The sequence below is a fragment of the Dermacentor andersoni genome, chromosome 11, assembly GCF_023375885.2.
Source record: "Dermacentor andersoni chromosome 11, qqDerAnde1_hic_scaffold, whole genome shotgun sequence".
Lineage (NCBI taxonomy): Eukaryota > Metazoa > Arthropoda > Arachnida > Ixodida > Ixodidae > Dermacentor > Dermacentor andersoni.
The window spans coordinates 76,425,934-76,441,048 of NC_092824.1; the positions used below are offsets into that span (position 1 = coordinate 76,425,934).

The window sequence follows — 15,115 nt, forward strand, 5'->3', positions numbered from 1 at the left end:
GAGCGTGATCCAGACTTTACAAACCGCAAGGGAATGAAAAGCGACTTTTATATTTATTCTTGGACTGCCCAACGTCCACGACGCACTCAGCCAGTTTGCGGAAATTGTATCATCAAAAATAGCTGTCGCACTCTTTTTATGCGATCCCATATAGATGTTAAAGCTTTACAATGCAAAGATGCGATTCGAAAGCACGAAGCCTACACGTGTCATGCTGATGTACCATTGCAGTGGAAATATATACAGCTTCGCAACACATACACACACCGCGGCCGATGATGCCCGTCTTTTGTTCGCGCAGCCAAGAGAAATTTTAGCACACTGCATTTACCGCTGCACCACAAGTGCTACACAGTGGTTCGCCCGCGGCCTTGTGTAAACTGACATCACTCTAATTTTGGGCAGAACGAGTTAAATCGTCTGCAGATTGCTCCGCACTGCGCTACAGCGACACGCTCCAGTATAGCCGCGCCTGCTCGCAGCCACCACCAAGAATGAAACGCTCTCAGTGCGCCCTTTTATCCTCCCCCGATAAAAAGGGCAATGCAAGCCTTAGACATTTTCGTATGATGTACCCTGGCCTGAAGAGTCGCAAGTGCAATGCAGGAATCTCCATTCGATAAGTTAAGGGAATGCGAATCGTAATCGTTTTTAGGAGTTCCGCCTCCTAGTGGTGTAGTGAAATCACTCGGATTTTTTATTGTGCATTCGGAGTGTCATGATTCGGGTCGTCGTCAGTCCGTAGCCAATATACCGATTCTCATACCTTTTGCCTCTTATATGGAGAACGGTTCGTGGCCTCCGTGCAACGCCTGGAGAGCATTACCCATTTAATTCCCTCGCTCTTTACCTACGATACAAAGAGATTGAAGTCGCGGAATCCTTCTGTAGGAGCATTACCGGTAAAGGAAGCTTCAGTGAAACGCAGGCTCCCGACCACTTACCATTCTCACGTGATCCCCGTATACTGCGCCCTCTTTTACTCTGGACGAACTAGAGGCTGCGATTGCTTTATGCAGGCGTTCCTCAGCGTCAAAACGAGGTGAAATTACCTACAGCGCTATGTGTAACCTTGGTGAACAAGCTCGAAAGGCATCCTGCTCCTGTACAACTCCTCGTGGCAGAGTGGCACGGTTCGCCAGGAAGTGAAGACAATTCGCCTGATTCCGCTTCTCAAAGCTGGCAAGTCGCCTTTGGACATTGCCTCATATCGTCTGATCGCGCTTGCTAGTTCCGTAGGAAAAGTAATAGAACAGATGGCTCTAACGCGTCTGGAGTGGTACCTAGGTGACTATTAAATTTATCTAGATTCGTTGGCAGGATTCAGGCGCGGCCGTTCATCTTTAGACAGCGTTGTAGACTTCGTAGCGTACGTCGAATTCCAGAAGGTATGTAGACTCTTGTCTGCTGCCTTATTACTGCCTGCTGCCCTGCACGTCAAAGGACTCCAGGTGGTCCAAATTTCCGGAGTCCTCCACTACGGCGCGCCTCATGATCAGAAAGTGGTTATGGCACGTTAACCCCCATAATTTATGTAACTGCCCGCACTATGCACAAATACGTGACGTTATCTTTAGAATAGCATCAGTCACATCATGCGTACGACAGGTTAGCGTTCTATCCCCAATCTTCTCCACAATATTTATTAATGACTTGCGTCTTTCCAGTGATGTAAAAGTGAGGCTCCCTGCGGCCGATTGCGTTATTCAGCAGCAAATTAATACTCTTGCAGATCATCTAATCCTTTATAGCGCGCTATAAGGTGTGCACAAGTGGTGTAAAATCTGGTAAATGTCTCTCAATGTTGGTAAATGTGTTTCCTTGGAAATAACCCTCGATAAATAAAGGCCTAGGTTTCCTGACACTATTGATCACAATGATCCCAAATACTTGGCTATGCCAACTTTATGAGATCAAAGATGGGAGACTCATACTTATAATCTTACTCGAATTGTCCTGAAGCGACTGTTCGTACTCACCGGATGTCCTAAATTAGCACCACGAAATACCAAACTAATAGCTTGCACAACACTTGTCCAATCTGTACTACAGTATGCTAGCCCTGTCTGTTGCCCTTTTACCCAGGAACAGGTTAGCGAAAGAGAAGCTTGACAAAGAAGAGCAATAAGGCTTATTTTCAATCAGTATATAATTTAAGACTCACCGACCAAATACTTAATAGCACTCGCATCCCAACACATACAACACTAACATGGCTGAAACATGTTCCAGTTTCTACACAACATGATAACAACTGACACCTTGGCAATTATATTTTTCTCAAACGGAAGAACACCTCGACATAAGCACGTGCGTAAACTAACCGAATACTGTTTAAGTACTATTTGCTTCAAATACTTATTTATTCCTCAAGAACAAGAAGAGTGGAACTCACTGAAACCCACTGTAACTCACGAATCATAAATAAACAGGTTTACTAACACGATTGAGAGTTAATTGCTTGCTTCACAAGTAACACCGACGTCATCGTAGAAACATTAAACTTCCTGAGTGTCTAGCCTATGTTATTGTTACAGTTGTTTTCTGCCATTTTTCTAATGCATTGTTCAAATAGCCATGTATAATGATACGCATTTATGATTCTGTGAAACCAACAGACATGTTATGTACCTTCCCTTCTACAATGTCTCAAGAGGTTGGCAGTATTCTTTTATATAATATGGAGTCAATTATACTAAAACTAGAGGCAAGTTATACGCTAGAGAAATCACTGTCGTTACAGTGTCTTGCTACTTAAGACATCAGGATAAATCCCATATTGGAGCCGTGTCATAGCGTCGATCTAAGCGGTCTCTAAAAAAAAAAAGAAAAACACAGCTATGACCCATCCACAACATTACCACAGTTCTTACACGCCCATTATGCTATAACAACTCCACGCCGATGGCAATGTGGTTGACATCTGCATATGACCTAAGCCACTCTTCGCAGGCGTTAAAAAAACTATGTAGCCACATGCCGTTTGTAAACCCAGTTAATGTGCAGCGCTTTATTATGGTACCATGCATGTCGTATTCGTAACTTCAACGCCCTAAAACGTATCGTTTTCTTCGCCACGTTTCGCAGCGATCTTACCAAGTATACATAAAGTGAGACTGCCAATTTTAATGGGAAGGCAGTATTATTGTGCGATAATTCGGCGCCGTAGTAGGCGTGATCGAAATAGGATACGAAATCTCGCCAAGATCGCAAACAGTGAAAACACGTCACAACATTCGCTTATTGGCGTCAGATTGAACAGGAAGCTTCCTGTAGGCACCGGGGGGTATACATACCCAATTGTTGTCGCAAAACGTGACACGACGCCTTTTACTAACGAATCCCACAACCTATAACAGACACACACTTTCACAGCACTCAGAAGGCACGCATTGTTTCGCCGTGGCCAAAGCGATCATGCATTGGCCGACGTCCCGCAGGGCAGTAATGGTTGTGAAGTCACTCGAAAACCACAAGCGGTCACGCACACGCGCAGGCCACAGAAAATTGGCTCCCCAGAAACTCCCTCTGAAACCTCGCCGTTGCTCGGATGAAACATTCCGAGTTTGCGATATCGGGGCCACATGGACGGTTCGCATTTCTTTCCGCCTCGCGGTCCTGACGGGCAGCACGCTTACGGGTCCGCCACCACGGGAGAAAGGGAGAAGAGAAAGCAAGGACAGGAAAGACAGGGAGGTCAACCAGAAGAGCACCCGGTTTGCTAGCCCTACACAAGGGGTTGGGAAAGGGGAATAGATAGAGGAAAAAGGGAGAGAGTGTACACTGAGTGCGTGTGGGAGGGACTCTACCCTTACAAAAATGACTTTAGACTGTCTATAGAAAGTCTATAGACTTTTCATAGACGACCTTTCCTTTCTATAGATTTGGACTTTTGTTGATACAAAGTCTATAGACTGTCTGTAGACGAAAGTCGATAAAGTTTCTATTTCTTTTTGTCTATTCGCAGTCTATAGACGGTCTATAGAAAAAAGTTGATAAGGTTTTTGTTTCCTTTTTGTCTACTTCCCCTCTATAGAATACCTACAGACGAAAGTCGACACAGTCTCTATCTATTTTTTTCCATACTTTGTCTATAGACTTTCTATAGACGAAAGTCGATAGGGTTTCTATTTCTTTTTGTCTACTCGCAGTCTATAGACGGTCTATAGAAAAAAGTTGATAAGGTGTTTGTTTCCTTTTTGTCTACTTCCCCTCTATAGAATACCTACAGACGAAAGTCGACACAGTCTCTATCTATATTTTCCATACTTTGTCTATAGACTTTCTATAGACGAAAGTCGATAGGCTTTCTATTTCTTTGTGTCTACTCGTAGTCTACAGACGGTCTATAGAAAAAAGTCGCTAAGGTGTTTGTTTCCTTTCTGTCTACTTCCCCTCTATGGACTACCTATAGACGAAAGTCGATACTGTTTCTATCCATTTTGTCCATACTTTGTCTATAGACTTTCTATAGACGAAAGTCGATAAGGTTTCTATTTCTTTTTGTCTACTCACAGTCTATAGACGGTCTATAGAAAAAAGTCGATAAGGTGTTTGTTTCTTTTGCCTACTTCCCCTCTATGGACTACCTATAGGCGAAAGTCGATACAGTTTCTATCCATTTTGTCCATACTTTGTCTATAGACTTTCTATAGACGAAAGTCGATAAGGTTTCTATTTGTTTTTGTCTACTCGCAGTCTATAGACGGTCTATAGGAAAAAGTCGATAACGTGTTTGTTTCTTTTTTGCCTACTTCCCCTCTATGGACTACCTATAGACGAAAGTGGATACAGTCTCTATCTATTTTTGTCCATACTTTGTTTATAGACTTTCTATAGACGAAAGTCGATAAGGTTTCGATTTCTTTTTGTCTACTCGCTGTCTATAGACGGTCTATAGAAAAAATCGATAAGGTGTTTGTTTCTTTTTGTCTATTTCCCCTCTATGGGCTACTTTTAGACCAAAGTCGATACAGTGTCTATCTATTTTTGTCCATATACTTTGTATATAGACTTTCTATAGACGAAAGTCGATAAGATTTCAATTTCTTTTTATCTACTTGCAGTCTATAGAAAAAATTCGATAAGGTGTTTGTTTCTTCTTTGTCTATTTCCCCTCTATTGGACTACCTGTAGACGAAAGCCGATACAGTTTCTATTTATTTTTGTCCATACTTTGTCTATAGACTCTCTATATTATGGACAATATAGTCGACAAGGTTTCTATTTCTTTTTCTCTACTCCCGGTGTATTGAATATGTATAGAAGAAAGTCGATAATTTGTAATTCCGAGTTCCCATACCCCCCGCCCTCTGCGAACGCGATGATATGGCACTGGTTCATGCACGACGGCACCGCAACTCCGGCGCGGCGGGCAAACCGTGCAGACTGCTAGTCTGCGTTCGGTGCAGCTGCCCCGAACGAGGATCGCGGCGGAGCAGGCACCGTCCGAGTCACCAAGGTCTTCCAGGCACCCGAAGGCCCTAAACCTGGCTGCTTCCCGGACGTACACTTCGCGAAGACCAGGTGGTGAAGGTCAGATGGTGATGATGTGGCAAAGGTGGTGAATAAGTGGCGAAAGCCGGCAGACCAGGTGGTGAATTCACCACCTGGTCTTCCTCTGAGTTGTCTTGGTCTTGCATGTCTATAGATTAACAATAGACAAACATCGTTAATCTGGGCCCAACCCGTGTACGCTGTAACCAAGCGCAGGTACCGGTGGATAATACGTAGCTGCGTTTGATATAAGCCACTGAAGTTGTATACTGCTGAGATTGCTGTAGAGCCTATTTGTAGACATTAGTATACACATAGTGTATACCTCCGCATTTGTTGACCACATGATATCATCTACGTAGCCGCTCTCGGCAATCCCAAGACAGTCTTCACAGTTGTCGCATCACTTTTGCGGCAGTAGAATAAAGTAAGCAAAACGCCGATCCAATTGTTATAATAGATGTTATGAACGCCAGCTTCAGCTACAAGTGGATTCCAAACAGGCATCAAGCTAACAGCAAATACACTCGTAATGTTTGTAGCTGACAACGCGGACTTTGTGAATGTGCGATGAACCGATGTCGCGCATGTGGTCTTCGCGTTGTGTGTCGTCCGATTCTCAGATACATTTCACATTGTCTTCATATCTCGGCTGCGTCACTAACATCGGGCGGTTTTTTGTTGACTGATATCCGGCGCTATAAACCTATCAAAGTTTCTCATTCACTTAAAATAGGTGCCAAATTCTCTGAGCCCACCCAGTATTTCGCCGGCGGTATGCCTGCGCAGCCACGCATATGAGTACCTCAATGCTGTACTGATTGCTTTGACCTATCATCGGAACAGAAAATTAGCACTAACATACGTGCGGGCATCACATTTGGCGGTACGCTGGAAGATATGCTACAAGTACGCTGTATTACTAATCGACGCTGGCAATAATGCGTCTGAAACGTCTGAAGGGCCCTGTAACGGCTTTTACAAACAGCGCATTCATGTTAGCGTTCCAGTCTCATACGATAGCCCACAGCGTTTGTCATACAACCTACCAGCGCATTTCCTTCGTCCATGAAAAAAGATGAATAGTGGTGTTAAAGATGAATAAGCCACCCGTTCCGGCGCGCATGGCGCGCAGAGAGAGAGAGAGAGAGAGAGAAAGAGACAAAAAAAAAATGAAGGAGGAAAAGGCGCTCACACAACGGTTGTACCGGTGTGCGGTGTATGCCTGAACGTCGGTGTCTGTGTATGCGTGTCATCTTTGTGGCATCACACGTCAACTACACTGAACGGTAAGCTTTAGCAAAGACGTTTTGCGTCAATAGCTCATGATTATGTGAGCGCATCTCTTAGCGCGAAGCGGCTGCATGTAGCGCAGGCGACTCAGGTATAGTGTCGGTTTGTCGTTGACATGGTTTGATAACGCGCTCTTGTTCTCGCTTCTACTATACGGAATGTTTTACGGCGAGCGATCGCTCGGGCTTGTTGATTTTAGCATTATAGTTTACGTGCGTAAAGAAGGACGTACACCATGTTTTAACTTGATACTGTATGTTGTGTATGTTGTGTATGTTGTGCATTGTGTATGTTGGGCAGCCAGTGCGGTAGATCTAATTTCGTGGCGCTTGATCCGGCCGCGATGAATGCTGCGCCGCATGTCTAGTGAAATTCTCGTGACACGCTTTACGTATATATCTCGAAATTGTGTTAGCATCAAGAATGTTCAGACAGACACGTATAGTTGAATAACTGCTAACGTACTCGAATGAAAGGCCGTGTTTGCGGGGCATGCATCAGCAGTGTGTGCGCTGCCGTTTTCGCATCGTTTGGGAACTTACCGCAAGTTAATTTTGGGAAGTTACCGCAAGCAAAACACGAGACTTGAAGAAATATCAAGCAAAAATCTCTAATTCACCCAATCTATTTATATGCAACCACAAACGCTTTGGAGCATCAAACCTGCGATAAGCTCAGTCACTTGCAGCTTCGCAACTTAGCCGAAAAAATTGGAGAACACTAAATTAGTCGTTCTGGGAAGCACCTTTACACGTTTCAAACTGAAGGCATTGCGTTTGACGGTAGTTGGAAGATTTTTTTTTGTCTCTTTTTTTAAACAGTTTAGCAGCAGAAGTTATCTTTCGAGCTATATGAAAAGCGTTAAGCGCCTTTCGATGCTTCGGCGTTATGCAGTTTACGTGCTCTTAATCACTAGGCAGCTGCTGGCGCAGATTCGCATTGTGCCAGTCGTGCATGGTATGAAGCCCTTGTCGTGTGTAATAAGTGTTCCGGTTTTCATTACCGTTGCATGTAGTGCCGTCGTCTTGGACAGACTGCATACTATATGCGCTGTACAAAAGAAAAAAGAGCCAGATTATCAATTTGGTGGTCTTTTCTTAGTAGATAACGCACAGATTATTCAAATAATTCAGTGGACATTGCATTTGTTCTACCCTTATCACCACGCCTAAGAGATTGTAACATGTTTTAGTTGCTAAGTAACCTGATCAGTACGCCCCCATTCATGTGCATTCTACTGAAAGTGTGGCAAATGTATTCATCTCGAAGTATGAGAAAAGAGACATTGCAGACTGTTCTAAACGGAAATAACTTGCAAATGTTAACGTGATTGTTCAAAAGTGCAGTCAGTATGCTGAGCATGTTCGTTCGGCACGGGCATATTGCATTAACACCTGAAAAATGTGCACAGTCCAGCCGGGTATCTTTGTTTCAACAATTATTATTATAGGAATCGTTTGGGATTCTCGCATTTATTTTATTTTTATAAGTACACTGTGTGTCACATGAACCTGTCTTGAAACGAAACGTACCGTTGCTGGCACCGGCGACCATTACGGTTGTCTAACTGCTTATCACACTGTAATATAACGAAACATCATAATGGTACTGATTAATATTGCCATGTAGTCTTTAGTCAGAGAAACAAAGTTAAACTAGAGGCATAAGTGATGAGAGCAAATTATATAAAAAACTACTATTGAACCGTAAAAATATCTCATTGTATAGTTTTCGCTCACATTGTTGCATTTGTTTTACGTGTGTCTCTGTGTCTTCCGTGCTGTACTCGTGTGGCCATCAATTAGGAACTTGCCGAAGCCCTTGTCAGCTTTATTAAACAAGGGATTCAAGTCAGTTGCATCTAATACTACATATCAAGTGACCGACGTGTTATTCGTTTTATCTAAATATTATGGACTGGCAGTACTTGGCAAGCATCAAACCACAATATTTTTTTTATTGCACTTAAGCTGCAGGCGTCATAGATTGCCAGAAAATTTTCATGAAAACAGCCAGGGAAGGCTTGGAAAAAGATCGGGAAATCTTAAAATGGCCACATAGGTATGCTGTCTTGTCATATGTCATACAACGTTACCAGAGAATCTCTGTGTTAAATATATTTTTAAAACCTTTCACTTCATAAAAATTGAGGGAAATTGGTCCTATTTATTGAAAAAAAAAAGAAAGTCAAGCATACTGACAAGGCATTTCTTACTCAATATGTTTTTTTTGCGTTAACGTCCTGAACCTCGATAGCCTAGAAAAAAATTTCATCTTTCAAAGCACCTTAAATAATTTACTGTGATAGAATTCATTCGAACTATCTTATCAGTTCTGTTTCCTAGGAGGTGCATATCTGTCGTGCCATGACACAAAGTGCTCGTGTGGTATTTCGGGTGCTCATGTGGTGTACCTAACTTGGAAACCTGTTAGCATGCCCAAGAGGCCTCATTACCTGTAAGAAATTAAGTGACCATATCAATACAATCAACCCATCTGCCTTCTGTTGAAGTTATGGCCAATGACCATTCATTTAAAAGTATGAGAAAGACATTTAAATGTGTATTAAGCAAAATAAATTACAATCTTAGGCATGATACTGTGAATATTCCAGTCACGTCTTCTGAAAATATCCCTCTCCACGGGCATACTTAACTACCAGCCAAAAAATTGTACAGACAGCACAACTGGGTAACGTTTCAGCAATAAATATAGAGACCATTTGGGATAAGTACATTAATGCATCATATATGAACTTGTCATAAAAGGGAACATACTGTTGCTGGCACGAGCAGCAGTTGTGACTGTTTAATTGTTCACCATACCATGCAATAAAACATTGTATAAAGGTACTGATTTGTATTGACAAGCAGCCCTTAGTCATAGTTAAACCGCATTAAGTATTGACTTAGATGGTTTGAGCAAATATATTAAGCTGCTTAATGAACATACAAAGAATACACACTTGTTATTTTTGCCTCATATTGCTGCATCTACTTATTTGCAGCATACACCTGCAGCACCTTTGGGACTAATGACACAAAGGTCAAGGCCAGCCTGGCGACCATGCTTGCCAAGGAGTAGTGTAAATATGTAATCTGTTTCCATAATTAGCATAAGACATGAATTTAAGGAATTCATATATTATATCGAGCAATAAAAACGGTTAATGCATTGCCGGTGCATTTGTTTTATTTTTTTTGCACTGCATGATTCAACACTATATAAATTCTTTCTGTTTATGCAACATATATGAAAGTACAGCTGGTTCAGGAGCATTATTAATCTGCTAACGGTAATGCATAAGTGCAGATGAAAAGGAACAGGTGCACATGCATAAATACATTCAAAACGTTTTGCTACCGCATGTAAAGAAAAATGTAAACTAACTTGTAAAAAAAAAAACTAGTAGGTAGCCGCTATGGAGTTATGGCCTTATACACTCTTTGTAGACTTGTCTATAAAATGTCTGTGTCTATAGAGTGTCTGTAGATTAATGAAAATGCATGTTTGTTGACAAATGTCTGCAGAATGTCATAGAAGAAAGTGTATCGGATTATAAAGTTCTGTTTTTGTAGACTGAAGTCTATAGAATGTCTATAGACTATCTATATACATTTGTCTATAGACATTCCATAGACTTCAGTCTGCAAAAGTAGAAGTGTATATATAGTTCTACTTTTGTAGACTGAAGTGTATAAAATGTATACAGACAAATGACATCTATAGACATTCTATAGACTTCAGTTTACAAAAGTAGAACTGTAAGCCTATACACTTGTCCATCGACATTCTGCAGACAACTGTCTACAAACATGAATTTTAATTAATCCATAGGTACTCTATAGACTCAGACTTTTTATAGACTAGTCCATAAAAAGTGTATGGCCATAAGTCTATTGACAGTCTATAGGCTCAGACTTCTTATAGACTAGTCTATAAAATGTGTATGGCCATAAGTCTATAGATAGTCTAAAGACTCAGACTTTTTATAGACTAGTCTGTAAAAAGTATGGCCATCAGACTATAGACTGTCTATATGTAGTGTATAGACAGTCTATAGACTCAGACTTTTTATAGACTAGTCTGTAAAAAGTATGGCCATAAGTCTTTAGACTGTCTATATGTAGTGTATAGACAGTCTATAGACTCAGACTTTTTATAGACTATTCTATAAAAAGTGTATGGCCATAAGTCTATAAGCGGTCTATAGGCAGTCTATAGACTCAGACTTTTTATAGACTAGTCTATAAAAAGTGTATGGCCATAAGTCTATAGACCGTCTATAGACTCAGACTTCTTATAGACTAGTCTATAAGAAGTGTATGGCCATAAGTCTATAGACAGTCTATAGACAATCTATAGACTCAGACATTTTATAGACTAGTCTATAAAAAGTATGGCTATAAGTCTATAGACTGTCTATAGACAGTGTATAGACTGTCTATAGACTCAGACTTTTTATAGACTAGTCTATAAAAAGTGTATGGCCATAAGTCCATAGACTGTCTATAGACAGTGTATAGACTGTCTATAGACTCAGACTTTTTATAGACTAGTCTATAAAAAGTGTATGGCCATAAGTCCATAGACTGTCTATAGACTAGTCTAAAGAAATGTCTATAGACAGTCTATAGACTCCATAGACAAATGTCTATAGACTGTCTATGGACTTTCTATAAAAATTTTTGTAAGGGTACACACAGGGACACTATAAACGGTCTCTTAAGCCGGTGCACTTCAAGTATTGCACTAGTGCACGAATCGCTTTTCGTGCCAGGCCAGTGACGGGTGTGGCCACGGGAGAGCGGAAAGAAAGGAAAGTAGATGCGCAATCGCTTGGAACGCCGACAAAGAGAGGGCGGTGCGAACGTAGACACGGAGAACACGCTTTAAGGCGCAGTATCTGCTCTTATCCGCTTAATATAGGATACGGCTTGTATTTGGACCTCAGGCATCCAACTTATTTTTGCAATTTGGCAGGTCGCTTAAAGCCTGCTTCACCTGCACCGCATCTAGACCCGGTATTGCTCTGTCTTCGGGATTGGCCCAAGTATGGGGAGAAATTCGCAATCTGCGCGGCGCGACAGGCACACGCAATATTTACAGAGCCTAGCCATACATAGCTGCGCTGCAAAATCATCAATTTCCAAATGAATGGCGCTGAGCGTCCCTTCGAATTCCTCCATGAACTCCTGGCGGGCGAGCGAGCACGTTGAGACGCTTGGCGCGTTTTGATTTGGCCTTGCCGAGGCACTGTTAGGACGCGGGCGAGAGCTTGCGCGGACAAGGAACGCGCCGGAAAAAATATTCACCAAAGGAACTATAATGTTTTCGCATTCGCGCACGTAGGCAGTCTTAAGAGTCTCTAAGGAATTTTTTTTTTCTCTCACCTACCTGAAAAACACATCCAATGTCTTGATTACGCCTTGTTTCATGTATTCCTCTATGTCAAGCTGTGCCCTTTTTTTGCCGTTGCCCGAAGCTGGAAAAAGTCTAGATACGGAGTCTAGATACGGCACTCATATTTCTTAAAGGACGTAGCATAGAAAAGCTTGCACATTACGGTTACATAAACCAGTGCATTGGAGTCAATCTCTAAGTAGATATGGAAAAAAGGCTTCACTCATGTTATCCGGAATTTGCAGGAACTATGGGCCGCGTGGATTCCAATCACGGGGTACCACATAGAAAGAAATGTAAGCTCCGAGAAATTATTTTCAGAAAGAAACATTTTCAGAGCACCGGACTCAGACTTTATTGAACAAACCTTGTTTATTGTTGCCGATCTGACCACTATATTGTTTATCCGGAAACGTACAAATAGATGCCGCAGATCACGTGCGCTTGCGTCTATTGGTGCACATTTACAGTATCGTCTAAGGTGTATTGTGTGGTTAGGCATGACTGCTTCAGTTCATAGCAAATCGAACAGCTTTCATTATACGTCTTTCGCCGGCTTTCGTGCATGGCGACTGTCGCGGGGGTCGGACCTGCGATACGAATGCTGCGAGGCAAAGGGCGCGTGCCACTTGATCAGCCCTTGTGTTTGTACATATATCCGCAGCGTGATGCATGCAGTGGCCTGAGCGGGACGGACGCTGACGTAAAAGCTACGAACGCCGACGGTTTTCCTTCGGTCCCATCTCGTCCAGCTTCGATAGGTTCCATGCCTCCTGCAACCCCACTGGGTGGCGCTCCATGTCGTGCCTGCGTAAGTAGGGCATTATGCGGTGTAATAGCAAGAGCTTAGTGGCACAACCCACCACCCCGCTCCAAAGGGGGCGCTCATAACATCCATCAATCCATCCGTCCATCCATCCATCCATCCATCCATCCATCCATCTATCCATCCATCCATCCATCCATCCATCTATCCATCTATCCATCCATCTATCTATCCATCTATCCATCCATCCATCCATCCATCCGTCCGTCCAGCGTTGGCAGACGTGTCTGGTGGCTGTCAGCGAGCACTGCAGCAGCAGTCCAATCGTGCGCGGAGTCGCGCCATCATGTTGGTGCGCGTATTGTTAAAACACCACCTCCGATAAGCTTTAGCGTAATGCTAAAGCTTGCTATCTCTTCTAAGACGGAAGCCTTCTATCCCCCAATGAGCGCAAAATCGGGCGAGCGTCCTGCGTCAACGTCGGATGGCAAGAAAACTAACGTGACCAAGTGATGACGTCACACTCCCAGCGCTGGGTCTACTGCGGGTCGCATTGGGAAACACCGCAGTGAACGGCCGCAGACGCACGCCGTAGCCAACTCCCACTATTAGGTTAAGGTGGAATAAATTGTATTTGGTTGGATTAAAGGGGATTAAGATAGATTAAGCTGGATTAGGTTGGAGTTTAATTTAAGGCGTTAATTGAAACAATTCCTAATGCTTTCGCATTCAAATCACGTAAGGATACTTAAGTAACCGTCAATTTTTACTGCATCGCGTTTTGGGAGCAAGTGAAATTTGTGATTTCTTGTTTGTTTTTTTGTTTTTTGTGATGGAAACTATACGTACACTTACATGGGGATTATATTAGTCGACTGCATGTCACTTTTCTTCTGGACAGTAAAGGTTATTTGCAGATACTGAAGGCCCCTCGCCTTCGCTCAGGGGGTCCGCGAGCCGCTACCAGCACGACAGAGGACCAGTGGCGCAAAGAACAAAAACAGTTTTAATTCACGATAGAACGTAACACTCAAAATTACCGCAGCCTCGCGGCCAATAGCAGAAAAGAACAAGGCAAAGAAGCAAGCAGTAAATAAGCAAAGCAGCAAAAAGCAGCAAAAGCAAAGAAGCAAGCAGCAAAACAGCGAAGCAACAAAATATACAAGCCAAAGGGAGCGACGAAAGAACGGCCGCTACAAACCATCAACCGACACAATCTTTCGGGCGATAACAGAATTAAAGCGCAGAAAGCACGCAAGCACCGAACCAGGCGCGCAGATAGTCCCACAAGCGAACAACAAGAGCACTCTTTCATGCAGACACAATACAAAGACGCTTTTCCCCCTGCTCTGTAGCACGCTCGGACAGAAACCTAGACGGGCCACGCCCCACCAGCGCCTCCCCAGGCCCGCGCCCCGCAAAAAGCCACGAGTGCAGTCTCCGCTGCCTTCTTATCGGGCAGCCGCCTTCCCGGCAGTCCCCGCGCGAGTTCTTACGATACCGCGATCGATGCGCATGCTCCATGCGACGAGTGCCGTTGTGGCGCGCGTTTTAAAGGCTTCCCCCGTGCGCGCTGCAGAGAGGGCCAAGGGCCCGACACTCCCCCCCGTACAAGACCGGACACCCGCCTGGGTGTCCAACGACACTATGTAACGACACTATGTAACGACACTATGTAACGACACTATGTAACGACACTATGTAACGACACTATGTAACGACACTATGTAACGACACTATGTAACGACACTATGTCCAACCGCACCATGCATCGTCCTAGTCGAGTACATCACGGCTTTTGCGAAGCAAAATGTTCGGGGCAGTTGGCACGCGATGGGCTGGAATGGTGTCTGGCGTCGTTCGGTGCTCCCCGTGACGGCCCCAGTTGCGCTCAAGGCGTGCGCTCCTTCAGAGTCAATGCACTTTTCGCCCAACCAACGCTAGCGCACATCGGTCGCCCCGGTGAGAGGCCGACGACGTAGGTGATGTTTCGATGGGCCGCCGTGGCAGCCAGGCTGGTCACATTCGCTGGAGTGGTAGCATGGCATTCTGCGTAAGGCGAGGATATCCAAGGACAGCAAATGTAAAAAGAAGTCGCGATTAACAGATAACGGACGTAGGGTACAGCCGCGTTAACTGCTGGACTCGTGGTAAAGG

At 43.6% G+C, this 15,115-nt stretch overlaps 1 long non-coding RNA gene across 1 annotated transcript; it reads left to right on the forward strand.

The window, feature by feature from the left end:
- The first annotated feature begins 6,209 nt into the window (after nucleotides 1-6,209).
- Nucleotides 6,210-9,968, forward strand: LOC129382077 (uncharacterized). Its single transcript, XR_008610155.2, has 2 exons — nucleotides 6,210-6,785; nucleotides 9,797-9,968. It is a non-coding gene; the product is annotated as an uncharacterized lncRNA (long non-coding RNA).
- The last annotated feature ends 5,147 nt before the right edge of the window (nucleotides 9,969-15,115 follow it).